Below are 12,831 nucleotides of genomic sequence, written 5' to 3' on the forward strand. Positions count from 1 at the left end.
CCAGGCGGGAGGGGGATGTCAGTCGAGGGGGCCCCCTTTAAGGAATGCCTCGGTCCAGTAGCAAAAGGGGATTCGAATGTTGTTTATAATACTCACTACCCCCCCCCCCACCAGAAACATTTTTTTTTTTTTTTTTAGGATTTGATGAGGTATAAATTAGATAAAAAGCTGACAGCTCATTGAGAGTTCATATAGAAGGACTTCAACTATTGCTACTCCCATCATTACTCCAACTAATTAAAATCACAATACTGCTACTACTGCTGTTACTCTTAATACAACTCCGAGTATTTATACTACTACTTCTACCACTCCAACAGCAATGATTGCTGTTAGTATTACAAATACAAGTAATCACATTACTTCTGTTGCTACTCCAATAACTGTTAGTCTTGCTTCTCTTTAGTTGTACTACCAATACTATCACTATTACTACTTCTACTACTACTACTACTACTACTGGTACCTGCAAATGCCAAGTGCTATTACTACTGCTACTACCACTACTGCTGCTATTAATGGTTGGAATTATATGCAACTATTGGTCCTGTTTATACTACTATCATTACTACTGTTACTTATACTAATTATAGCAATACCTAAATTTATATTTCTACTCCAGACATTATTGATGTCACTACTAGTTTAACTACTTTACTCTTGCTTACAACTACAACTAAAAAATAATAATACTACTGTTACACTACCACAATCATTTCTACCACTGCTGCCACTACTACTACAACTATTTACATCTACGTACTCCTACTCCAAAATATACTTCTGCTGTGACTGGTACTACCATTACTGCTGCTAATACTGCGGTCACTACGACTTCAACAGCTTTTACTGCAACTACTTCTCCTGCAACTGTTACAACAACTAACAACAACTTCTATTGGTGTACCACACTAATATTTTCTTAGACTGCTATGTCTAGAACTCCCTCCTACTACTATAATTATTACTACTGCTGTTGCAACGACTACTGACACTGGGGATACTATTACCATAATACCCGAGTACATTTGTAAAGGAAATACCATTTGGTACATACATACGCCGCAGCTGTGTAAAAGCCGCAAGTGCCCACATTGAAGCACGAGATATTTACAAAGACGGTACAAAGAAAGGGTTTAATGCTAGCAAGGTGCAGAGCTAACGCTAGCGCTAATGCCAGCGCCGCGCTACCGCTAGTGCTAACGCTAATGCAGGGATCATCAACCTCTTTGAGTCTGAGGCCTACTTCGTGAGCACCAATCGTATGAAGCGCTACGTGACCTGTTTGCAGCATTCCTTGTACTTTACTCATATGTAAAGACTTTCATTCATGTAAGCAAGTCAGATTCAAAATTTAAAGCACAATTAATAATAATAGTAATTACAATTTGTGACGCGCTATTTTTCGAACATGCCTCGTGGGCACTTTAAGTGGTCCTCGCAGGCTACCATGCGCCCCCGGGCATGGCGTTGGTGATCCCCGCGCTAATGCTAGCGCGGCGATAACGCTAGTGCTAACGCTAGCACTGCGCTAATGCTAACCCTAACATGGCCGGTTAAAATCAAACTTACTTGTAAATATCACTAAGACACGCCAGTAACAAAGCAGCAACACGCTACCACAGCGCCAACAGGGCCGGTAAAAGTCACTTCCTCGGCACATATATTTCACCGGTCTCATTCATACCTTTTCCGCTCGAGTCTCCCCCTTGCGACCTTTGGAAAAAACGCACAAATTAGCCGCATCACCGCATAAACTGAAAAAAGTCGAGGCTCGTAGGCCAGAAATTACAGTACTTGTTCTGCTACTATAACTACTGTTACTACCGCTACCCAGATTTTTTTTTCAACATTACCGCTACTGGTACTAACGCGTGGAATGGTTCTACTTCCGGGACTGTTTCTACTACTATCCATAATTTCTGCTGTATCAATCAAGTAGTTAGGTTACCCGAGTTCTCCTCCTCCTCCTACAAGTAGTACTACGACTGCTATTGACAGTTTTGTGTGTCTCACAACGACAAGTGTGCGTCTGTGGCCCACCATTGACCCCTTACGAGCTGATGAGAGTGCAGCAGGTCCCCACTTTATTGGACTTTTCCAGACCACGGCCGATTGTCCCAGCAGTCCGACCCCTTTCGCACACCGCCATTCCGTTCCCGTTCTTCCCATTCAGCGAGCGACACGGCAGTTGCTCCGCTGTGGCACGTTTATTGGCCCTTATTAGCCGGCACCTGTAGTCCATTTAAAGGCACACAATGGACTTTGTGCGTTTGTGGCTTTTGTATTCTCGGCGCGGCGAGAAGGAACGCTTCTTTTGACGTATGCCGTCAGCGCGAGAACAATCCCCGAATGTTTGGAGCCGAGTGAAGGGACTTTTTGAAAGGAGCTTTTTGTTGAAGGTTGCCCTCTGGCTGAGTTTGTGTCATATCGGACGCTTGTGCTGAGCATTGACGATCTACGGATCAATGTCATCGGTGTAATCGGCTGTCAGCAAGCATTCACTTCAGGGAAAAAGAAGATAATAGATGAACTATATATATATGAACTAGATATCTATAGATAATAGATGAACTGTTTGTCCAAGTCACTGTCAAAAGTAATTCACTGACAAACAAACAAACCAAAAAAAAAAATACCGACAGGACAATTTAAAATTTTACGACGGATTTTAGCAAGGAAATCGTGGAAGTTCACACGCTTGATTTTCTTTTGGGGGCCACGTAAAATGATGTGACGGGGCTGGCCTTGGGTTGTAAAAGGATTGTAAATGGGCAACTATCAGTGCTAACACTTAGCACGCCAATGCGATTTCCAATATATGTTAGCATTAAGCTAGTAGGGAGGGAGGCTTTTAAAAATGCGTAATTTTCTTTATTCTATGTTTAACAGTAAGTGGCGATTTGAAGCCTTTTCTTTGATCGGTTTTTGCCAAACTTTCTGAGCAGATCTCGCATTTTAGGTTTGCACTCGCGAGACGAAGCACACAAACAAATAAATAAATAAATAGACGAGCCGAAGGACAGCTCGTATAAGTGGGGTCACTCATGTTTCAAGGCACTACTGTTCTTTTTAACGGCAAGGCTACAAGGTAACCGAGAAGTTGACGAGATTCCTTCGCATGCAGTCAGTGGGAGTCAGTCGGTCCTTAACAGTCTCGAAAGCCCCCCCCCCCCCCCTTCCCCTCCCACCATCGCTCGTCTTGTGTGTCCTGGCTCACACTCGGGCTTCCTGTGGGATCGAGACAGAGCCCGAGGGGCAAAGGGACGCTCTTGTTTGAAAGCAGCTCGCTCGCATGCCGCAGCTTGTCGGAGACGTTTGGCGTCGGGGAGCCCGGCGCGTTTTGCGCTCCTGCGACGCGTCGTGTCTGTCGGATTTTGCGGGATTTTCTGGTGCAAAGTTTTGCAGGACTTTTCTGGAGTTGCCTAAGCACAACTTTTCCACTCGGGGGGAGGGAAAGCTGTGTCTATGAAACTTTTAGTGGAGCCTAAAATATTTACCTTCTCCTGTTGCAATGGAAAATAAACAATAGGAACTGGCTGATTCCCAGCCGTCCGCTCACTCGCTGCGACAAACAAGAAAGTCTCTCATTAGCGTGTCGTCGAAAGCGCTGCCCTTCGAAGTGGCTTTTCCTCCGGCCTCCAACTGGTCGGCGGTCGGGCCGCACTGTTGATGCGTCTGTGGTGTGTGGCTTACCGCGAGTCATTGCCCGGAGGGCCCTTCTTGTCCCCCCACGCACACCAATAAAACCTACTTGCTAATCCACGCTAGTTTACAGTACGTAGCTAAACATCTTTTGGAACAAGACGAGCCGCAAAATAACTAATATTGATATTTATATTTAGACTTCAGGTGAACGAGTGGTTACACCATCTGCCTCAAGGTTCTGAGGTTGTAGGTTCGAATCCAAGCGCCAGCCTTTCAACGTGATATTTGAATATTCTTCCTGTGCTTGTGTGGGTTATCTCTGGGTATTTTTGCCTTCCTCCCACATTCCAAAAACAATCAGGTTAACTTCATTGAACACTGAAAATTCCCCAAATTGGGAGTTATGGGTTTTGTTTTTTTTTTTTTTTTTTTTTTGGTCTATAGAGCTGGTGCACGTGACGTCACCATTTCCACGGCGCCATATTGCCGGTCAAACAGAGCTGCTCGGCGTTGTGGGAGACATTAAACCGGAGGAGAATATTTACAATACCCGAGACCTGTTGTGCTGTTGGTTGTCAAAACAGACGAGACAGATATTCATTGTATGGAATATCAGCGGAAAAGACCAGAAAATAGCGATGGATTTTGGCAATTAAACGTGATGGCTGGTGCCCGACCTAAATCCACACGCCTGTGTATCGATCGCTTCATTTCAAGTAGGAATTATTCTTAATCGCAAATTACCAATTTGTATCTCTAATTCTAAATTGACTCCAGAACAATGCAATGCATTTAAAATAAGAAAATAAACTGTCGCAGAGAGGTTTAGGTGTGGCAGCGATACGCTTCCGTGTACAGAGGTGCCAACTCGCTGTCCTCTTGTTTTTTCCCCAAACATCGTTAATGAATGTGGTTTGTGTAAAACCAGGAGTCATTTATTTAAATATTGGTATTTGTATTTAATACTAGCTGAAATGATTGAGGGATTCCGGCGAAGGTTAACGTGTAGCCGATTACGCTTCTGCGTTCACGAGCCGTCAATCCGTCGCGATGTCGGATTTATTCTAACGTATGTATGCGTCCAGACTTTTCTCCGCTTTCAAACTCTTCCGTGTAAATCTCAACGATTTACTCACCAGATCCACGTGTAGATCCAGTTGTCCAAGACAAGCGGAAGCGAATTAACAGTCCAATTTCATATCGGCGAAAACATCGACTTTGGCATTATATATGCGTCCTCTATGCCGAGTTTATCAAATTTTTCACCGTACCGTCGTTTATTTTCCTCCTCTGAATGTGCGACTGTACCGGACAAGACGTCTGTCTGATACGAGACATTTTCGTTTCGTCTCCAACCAACTTAGCATTGAAGAATGAATGCTTTGCTAGACTTGCAATACGGCAAACGTAAACGAAAGTCACGTGAATTTATGACGTAGGTGCATGAGCGCTATATGAGCCATGAGATTGACTGGTGACTCCGCCTCTCTCCCGAAGACTGCCGGGATAGGCCCCAGGTCGCCTGTGACCCAGATGAGGATCATTGGATGGAAAATGGATGGATGTACTTTAAAATTGCAGGATTCTGAATTTACATCTCGGCATGTTATGGCCATGACGTTCTGGTCAGCGTTCTATAGCGTTTGAGGAACGTCCATGCGTACGGGTATATAAACCGATCCTTTGCATTCTTACTTGCAGCGCTAGTTGCTGAGGTCCGCACCCCACCTTTTTTTCGTCTAGGCCGCATGACGCTGACTGTTCAAACTCACGAGAACAACTGAAGTGAGTATGAAATTTCCAACGTTTTCGTTCCCGTTCCACTGTAAAAAATACACGCCAGCAAAACGCTATTCTGTCGTTATTCACTCGTTTAGTCACACGCTTAACACGCTAGTCTAACAAATCGCTCGTCAGGCGCCAGTGACACGTTACCAGACGCTAATGGTTTTCAGGGGTATTTTATTTGGTCGCCGTTACACGCTTCTCGTGCGTTAGACACACGTTAATCACACGCCAGTTGTGTCATCCTCATTTGAGAACGCTGAAAAATAGAACGATTGAAATGTTGGGAGAACGTTGACCAGAACGTCATGGTGTGACGGGGCCATTATGCCGTGCGCGGTAACGAGAGTCACACAACATGGGTGTACTGCATGTCTACATGTGTTGATTTCAAGTCGTGTGAAGGGAAACCCATCATATTCAAATGCACACTGAGCGAAAGCAGACTTTAAAATGCTACAAAAGCGAAGAACTGAACACCCTAAATTGGCATTTGCTGTACTTAATCCATTTCCTGTACTTTTGTCACAAGCAAACAAGCGCAGGCCTCACAAATCCGAGCCACAATACGTCTCCGGGTCAACAAGCGTCTTGTTTTAACCTCTGTCAAGTGCTGCTTTTTCTTTCCTTTTTTTTTTTTTTTTTTTTTTTTGCAAGCTGAGGGGGAAGTGAAATTAACGGCGAGGAGATAATTCACTGGGGTTTACGTGTCCTCTCCTCTCGGCAAACACTGTGGAGAGGAAGCGTTCTCAGCTTGGAGTGCTAGCGCCAGAGCTCTTCTGCTAACTGACCCAGGGCTGTGAAGAGCGCCACATAACAGGCGCCCACACTGGCTTTTGTGTGCACGAGGGTCTTTACATAACCCACATAACCAAGCACATTGTCTAGCAACCGGTTGGCCGCTGAAGGGCCTTGTAAATGGGGGAAGGGGGGGCCGGACCAGACCCGGGGGCCCAGACGCTAGTGGCTCTAAAGCGAGGCCTCGAGAGCCATCACATTGGAAGATTTACCTGATCCCACCTTTTGTTTAACCACACTAGAGGTGGCAGAAGTGCACTACTTTGTACTTCAGTTAGAAGTAAAGATACTTGTGTAAAGTAAGATTGCTCAAAGTACAAGTACTGATTCGATTCTTTCTTGGACGTATGTAACCACAAGTAGCCCAAAAAGGGAGGAAATATGGGTTTGGTAGATTCTTTCTTTGCTGTAACAATACCTACATCCATCCATTTTCTTCGCTGCTTATCCTCATAAAGGTCGCTGGAGCCTATCCCAGCTGCCGACGGGCAGGAGGCGGGGTACACCCTAAACTGGTTTCCATGTCAAAATACGTCTTCGCGATACATTTTATACTTTTGAAAAGATTTTTTTGTATCCTCTTTTCAAATACTGGCACATTTGGAAGGAACATGTATTTGTGGGATGAGGAGCGGAGTTTAGGTCCTTGAAAATCTTGCCAAAACTTTGCCAAACAGCGCCGCTGCTCACCCCACAAACATGTTGATTACAAATGTGGCACCATTAAACGGGGTACTAAACTTTTCCAGCACAATGAGAGTTATTGCCGAAAAGCATTCCAAATATTTTACTCAACACATTTTACTGTAAATTATCTATTGTCCGACTGGTATTTGGAGAGAATAGGGACTGAGTCCTGGTCCGAATTACAACAACAACAACAAAATATGTAATTGATGCCCATCCATAAAGGTAATGACCTCACAATGCAAAGCACTTTTTTCCTCTCTTGGAAAAGGCTAAGGCCTTACTAAAGTAGACTCCTCACCTCACTTAAACAAAGTTGCTTCCACCAAGATACCACAAGATGGCACCCAAGCACTATTTTGATATTAGACACAGCTTTGACCTTGGCAGCGAACAATGGAGGACAGGCTCCCCCCCCCCAAAAAAAAAACCTGCAAATTGTCAAACGCCTCACCCCGAATAGGTGACGTTTTGCAAAATACATTATTCATATTGCAAGTACCGTAATACCTGGCCTACAGAGCGCACCTGGTTATAAGCCTCGGTGCACAGAAAGAGTTTAACGCTCACACGGTGCTAACGCTAGCGCCGCACCACTGCATGAACCGCGGGGTTGAAAGCGTGTGGGAAAAAGTTGCGGCTAATAGGCCGGAAATCACGGTAGTTGCAGATTTGTTGAAAAACCTACGAGCTTGTTGTTTTGAGGTAATGAGGCTAAAGTAAGGAGTCCAAAGTTTTTTTTTTTTTTAAACGTCAGAGCAAAAGTAAGAAGTCCTCAAAAAAAAAAAAAAAAAAAAGAAGCTTTCTTCTAAAGTACAGCTACCTGAAAAATCGACTTCACGCCTCGGATCTACGCTGACGGAAAACGGCCATTTGGCCAGCGTAAATTGTTCCCGTTAAAGAAGCGGCAACTCGCCCAAGGCCACAAAGCTCGGCCTTCTTCACCCTACCTTCAGCACCTTTGGGCCCCCGCCAGAAATCCCTCAGAGCGCGCCCCAGGTCGTTGACGTCGAACTTTCCTCACCGGCTCCCAAAGATTCTTTTTCAAAAGATGTTTTCTTTTTGGGGGAGAAAAAGCAATGTTTGCAAGTCTCTCCCCCTGCACACACACACACATCCCGCCCACATCTTGGATGGATCCAATCTGACGCGTCACGACTGAAATATTTCGCCCGTCGCGACCGTTTCGGGCCCGCTCATTTCTACGATGATGATTTTTGGTTGCTGACTTATTGCTCAACATATTTCCGATCACTCAATTAGAAAATTTGAATGTTATGGAAAGGTTCAGTGGAAATATTGGGAAAATATTTTCAGGAGGCCAACTCCCACCTAATTTCTACATTCTCTCTCATGTAATGTTCAAATTGCTTCAGAAGCGGAATTTGAAGTTTTTGTCACTTGTAAGCTATCCATCCGTCCATTTTCATAGTCGCTTATCCTCACGAGGATCACGGGGAATGCTGGAGCTCATCCCAGGAGGCGAGGTACACCCTAGTTGCCAGCCAATTGCAGGGCACATCGAGACAAACAGCTGCACTCACAAGCACACCTAGGGACAATTTAGAGTGTCCAATTAATGTTGCATATTTTTGGGATGTGGGAGGCAACCAGAGTGCTCACCCCAGAGAAAACCCACGTAGGCACGGGGAGAACATGCAAACTGCACACAGGCGGGATTGAACCCGGGACCTTAGAAGTGTGATCCACCGTGCTGCCACTTGTAAACTACAATAATCAAAATTGCAAAAGTTGATCATGAAATTTCAGTCTGTGTACCGAACATACACATATTGAGCTATCAAAAATATGCAACTTTCTTGTGTAATAGGACCATTTTAATTCAAAAATACTACATTTTACCTAAAAAAAGTTTACAGTCATATTGCAACTTTGCTTTCAAAATTTAAACCTTTTTTTCCCAAATTAAAAACACACCAGTTTGTATTAAACGGGGAATGCTGCAGAAATATAATTAAAAAAAATTTTTTTTTTTTTTTTTTTTGGGGTGTCTGCATCTGCATCCATCGACCCCTAATGAAGGCACGCTGGTATGGAAAATAAATGGATTAATTTTCATCTGTCGGGCCCAGTCGCGTTGCGAGCGCTGCTCCTGCCATTTGGATCCGGCCCCACACTTCACCTGCGATCACACGCTAACGACCCGTTTAAGCGCTGACATTTGATGCCGCTGTCATTCTTAGCAGGCGGGACGGAGGAAGCCATTCCAGCCCCGTCCCGACTTGTCGCCATTGTCCGCCAATACACAAAGACAAGGTGTCCCGATGCCCCCCCCCCCCCCCAACCCAGCCCCCACCCCGTGGGTCCCCGCCAGGCCCCTCGTTGCGACACGCAGGACTTCTGGCCATTGTCAGTGTGTATCAAGGCTGGGGGGGGGGAGATGCTGAGGTGGGCGAGTGGATTGGGCTTGTAGGAGTGCTTTGAAAAGATGTGTGAAATCATAGTATGGGTATTAAGGGTCTTGGCTCAGTTGGGGGTTTATTGTGTCAAAGGCTGAGCCCCCTACCGGCATCCATGATCTCCTCCATTGACGCACAAGCGCTGCTCCGCTCCCTATGCGCCCCCCCCCCCCCCCCTGTCACATCTTCTTTTTCCCCCTCTCACTTTTTCGCCTCCTTCACTGTGAGCGCCACTTAAAGGGTTCTGGAGGGTCCTGCTGTCTTCTAGTCAAGACCGAAAAGTGAAATAAATGAAAATAAAACTTATAGACCACGCAATACACTGCAGCTCTGTTCACATTTTTGACCAAATAGGTCCCAAATAATATCTGGCCTCCATTTTTCTTTACGTTCAATTGAGAGCGAATCTGCTGCATTGTGGTGTCGTCACCTCAACTAAAGTCGCTGCCTTTTGTTTTCCATATTTCTGTCACATTTGCATATACAGCACTTTGCCAAATATAGTTGCACTCATCTGCATACATAGCAATTATGTATTGATGCACGGTTGCTACATTCAATGCCACGGACGATTCTTGCTGCCTTTTGTTCACGTTTACATCAATATAATTATTTGTCACCATCACGGATCAATATTTCTTTATTAATGTACAGTTGCCACGTCCAGTACTACAGACTCGTCTTGCTGCCATTTTTTTCCATTTGCAAATCAGATATGTACTCATGTAGACATCTATCTGTACGTTGCATTTCCTCTGTAGATTGGCGCCGGCTATCTTTGCTGCCTCTGTTCTCTTGCGTCACATCTGCGCATATGATATAGCGCTCGTGCACCCACGTCATAAAATCACGTGATTTTTGTTTACGTCGCCATATTGCCGGTCTAACAAAGCATTGTTGCAAGTTAATTCCGTTGAGATGAAACGAAAATACTTCTTATAGCACGACATCCAGATTTTTGTCCGATACTGTTAAACATTTAGAAGGTGATGATAGATGAAGGTACGTGTAAAAATGAGAGACATATTTAATGCCAAAGTCGATGTTTTCGCCGAGAAGCATTTGGACTGTTAATTTGGTTCCGCTTGTCTTGGACAACTGGATCTACACGTGTATCTGGTGAGTAAGTCGTCGAGATTTACACGGAAAACTTTGAAAGCGTACAAAAGTCTGGACGCATACAAATACTTGGTTGCTGGATCTGTTCTCAATCAAGAATAAATCCCACATAGCGATGGAGCCACTCAGATTTTTTCAATACAAATACCAATATTTATATAAATGACAGCTGGTTTTACACAAAGTCGCATTCATTAACTATGAGGACAAGGAATCGGCTCCTGCGTACACGGAAGCGTATTGCGGCCACACGTTAAACTCTGTAAACTTCTCTGCGACAGACGGTTTATTTTCTTTTTTTAAAATACGCATTGTTCTCAAATGAGTCAACTTGACATTATAAATACTTCATGGTAATAGTTCCTACCTGAAATGAAGTGATTGCTACATAGTTGTGTGTATTTTGGTCGGGCACCAGCCATCACATTTAATTTCCGAAATCCATCGATCTTTTCTGGTCTTTTCAGCTGGTGTTCCTTAGAATGACCTTTTTGAATATCTGTCTCGTCCGTTGTGACAACCAACAGCACAACAGGTCTCTCGGGTATCGTAAATATTCTCCTCCAGTTCAAAGTCTCGCACGTTGTCGAGCGGCTCTGTTTGACCGGCAATACGGCGCCGTGAAAATGGTGACGTCACTTGCACGAGCTCTATACTGCTGCCTTGACTTTGTTTAGGAGTACTACAGGAATAAAATACAAACGGATATTCAGCAAATCAAAGTCCAAGGGTTTTAGGAATGTTTCTGTGCAGTCTTCATTATATTCGAGGTGCCTAAAAATGTGACACTTGGACTGGTTTCCATCCAATGTGTAAAAGAGATCCGGCTAATGGAGTCCTCTCCACTTTGGGGTTGATTCAGACGTGAAGTAGTGAGAGTGTTTGAGAGCGGTTTGTGAATTGTGTGTACATACACCTATTTGCTCAGCGTTATCCAGCGTGTGTGCGAGGCCATCGGGAGTCGCGCGATTGTCAATAGTGGAAGTCTATAAAAAGCCGTCGTTGACAAAGTGAGGACAAACAGTCGCAGTTTGTTCAGGATTTCCTAACAAACACTCGACAAGGAGGACCCAGAGAGGAGGCCGGCGAGGCAGCGAGGATGCGGATCAAGTCGCTGATGGCTTTCTTTCAGCGGGACTTTAACAAGAGAAGCGCCCTTTTGATTTTCCAAATCGCTCCACGTTTGGCCACCGTAGTTGAGGATTTAGTGGGGCTTCAGGTGAAAAGTAAAACATGAAGGAGGCAGATAGCTATGGCAGATAAATATTTATAGCCGTAGCACTCCAACGAATGAAGAAAGTCTGCTATCCATGGATGATTGTTCCAAAATCAGCTTTTATTTTCTCATGTATTGACGATGTAATGCATCGCCTGGAATTTTGAAAAATCTTAAACAAAAAGCACACAATTTCTAAAAAAAACTGACATTTTTATGGCTTTACTTGATGTCAAAACATTTTGCAATTGTTAAATATTGACAATTTTTTAAAAATATTCACAATTTCAGTCCTATAAGCACTTTGACTCCACATGAACACACTTGTGTTTTTGTAATTAAAAAACGGGTTTTCATGATCACATTTTTGCTGCATTATGTTCCCATCATGGGGGGGGGGGGGTTGCAGATGTATGAATGGAATACTTTATCCAATTTGTACGTGTTCAAAATCAGAATCATTTTTAGTTGCCAAGTGTGTCAAAAACACACAAAGAATTTATCTCCGGCAGTTTGCGACTACATTTTGTAAAAGCAAAACTGTTTTGACCACGCAAACATCCTCGGTGAGCGCAGGCAGGAAGCGAGGCCAAGCTTGTAAAAAGAAAAGAAAAAAAAAAAAAAAAAAAAAAAAATCAAAATAAAATTCACGCTTGCGCCGCACTTTAGCTGGTCCTCGTCAGGACGTTTGCCCTTTTAACTCCGCTCCATTCTTGCGGTAGTCATCGTTTCCACTCTGTCGCTCATTCCCGCGGCGCTGTGTCACGCTTTAGCCCCCCTCCCCGGCGCAATTGTCTTTAAGAAGCACCTGTCGGCGAATGAGAGCGTGTTCCGCAGGAAGAGGAAAGGCGCCACCGTAGGGGCTCTGCGCTCGAGCCCTTGCGCAAACAAAGTTCTTAAATGAAGAAGGGAGGCATTTAAAAGTGATGGTTCTCCGCTAGTACAATGCGAATTCCCCCCCCCCCCCACCCTTAAACCGCTTTCACCAGTATCCTCGGCCTGTGCTAAATGATAGGCTGGTCTCGCCATCAGCGCGCTAGATTTGGGATGTTCAAAATTTTCCAACCGAGGGGTTCAAACGGAAAAAAATGGAAGCAGGTCAGGCTCATCCCGTTGTTGAGGAAACTCCAAAAAAAATGACAGATTCAAACGCAAAAG

The 12,831-nt window shown here is 44.4% G+C and overlaps 1 protein-coding gene across 2 annotated transcripts in view; it reads left to right on the top strand.

Moving 5' to 3' along the window:
• gli1 (GLI family zinc finger 1) overlaps positions 1-12,831 on the top strand; it is a 66,251-nt gene that overhangs the window by 16,271 nt on the left and 37,149 nt on the right. Inside the window, exon 1 of one of the 2 annotated variants that reach the window (XM_061832557.1) lies at positions 5,404-5,433. The exons of the other annotated variant lie outside the window; for it this stretch is intronic. The gene's annotated coding sequence lies outside the window, so the exon portion shown is untranslated. Of the gene's footprint in view, positions 1-5,403; positions 5,434-12,831 lie in introns of those variants that run through there. 2 annotated transcript variants of the gene reach the window in all.

This window comes from Syngnathoides biaculeatus, chromosome 10, assembly GCF_019802595.1.
Source record: "Syngnathoides biaculeatus isolate LvHL_M chromosome 10, ASM1980259v1, whole genome shotgun sequence".
Classification (NCBI taxonomy): Eukaryota; Metazoa; Chordata; class Actinopteri; order Syngnathiformes; family Syngnathidae; genus Syngnathoides; species Syngnathoides biaculeatus.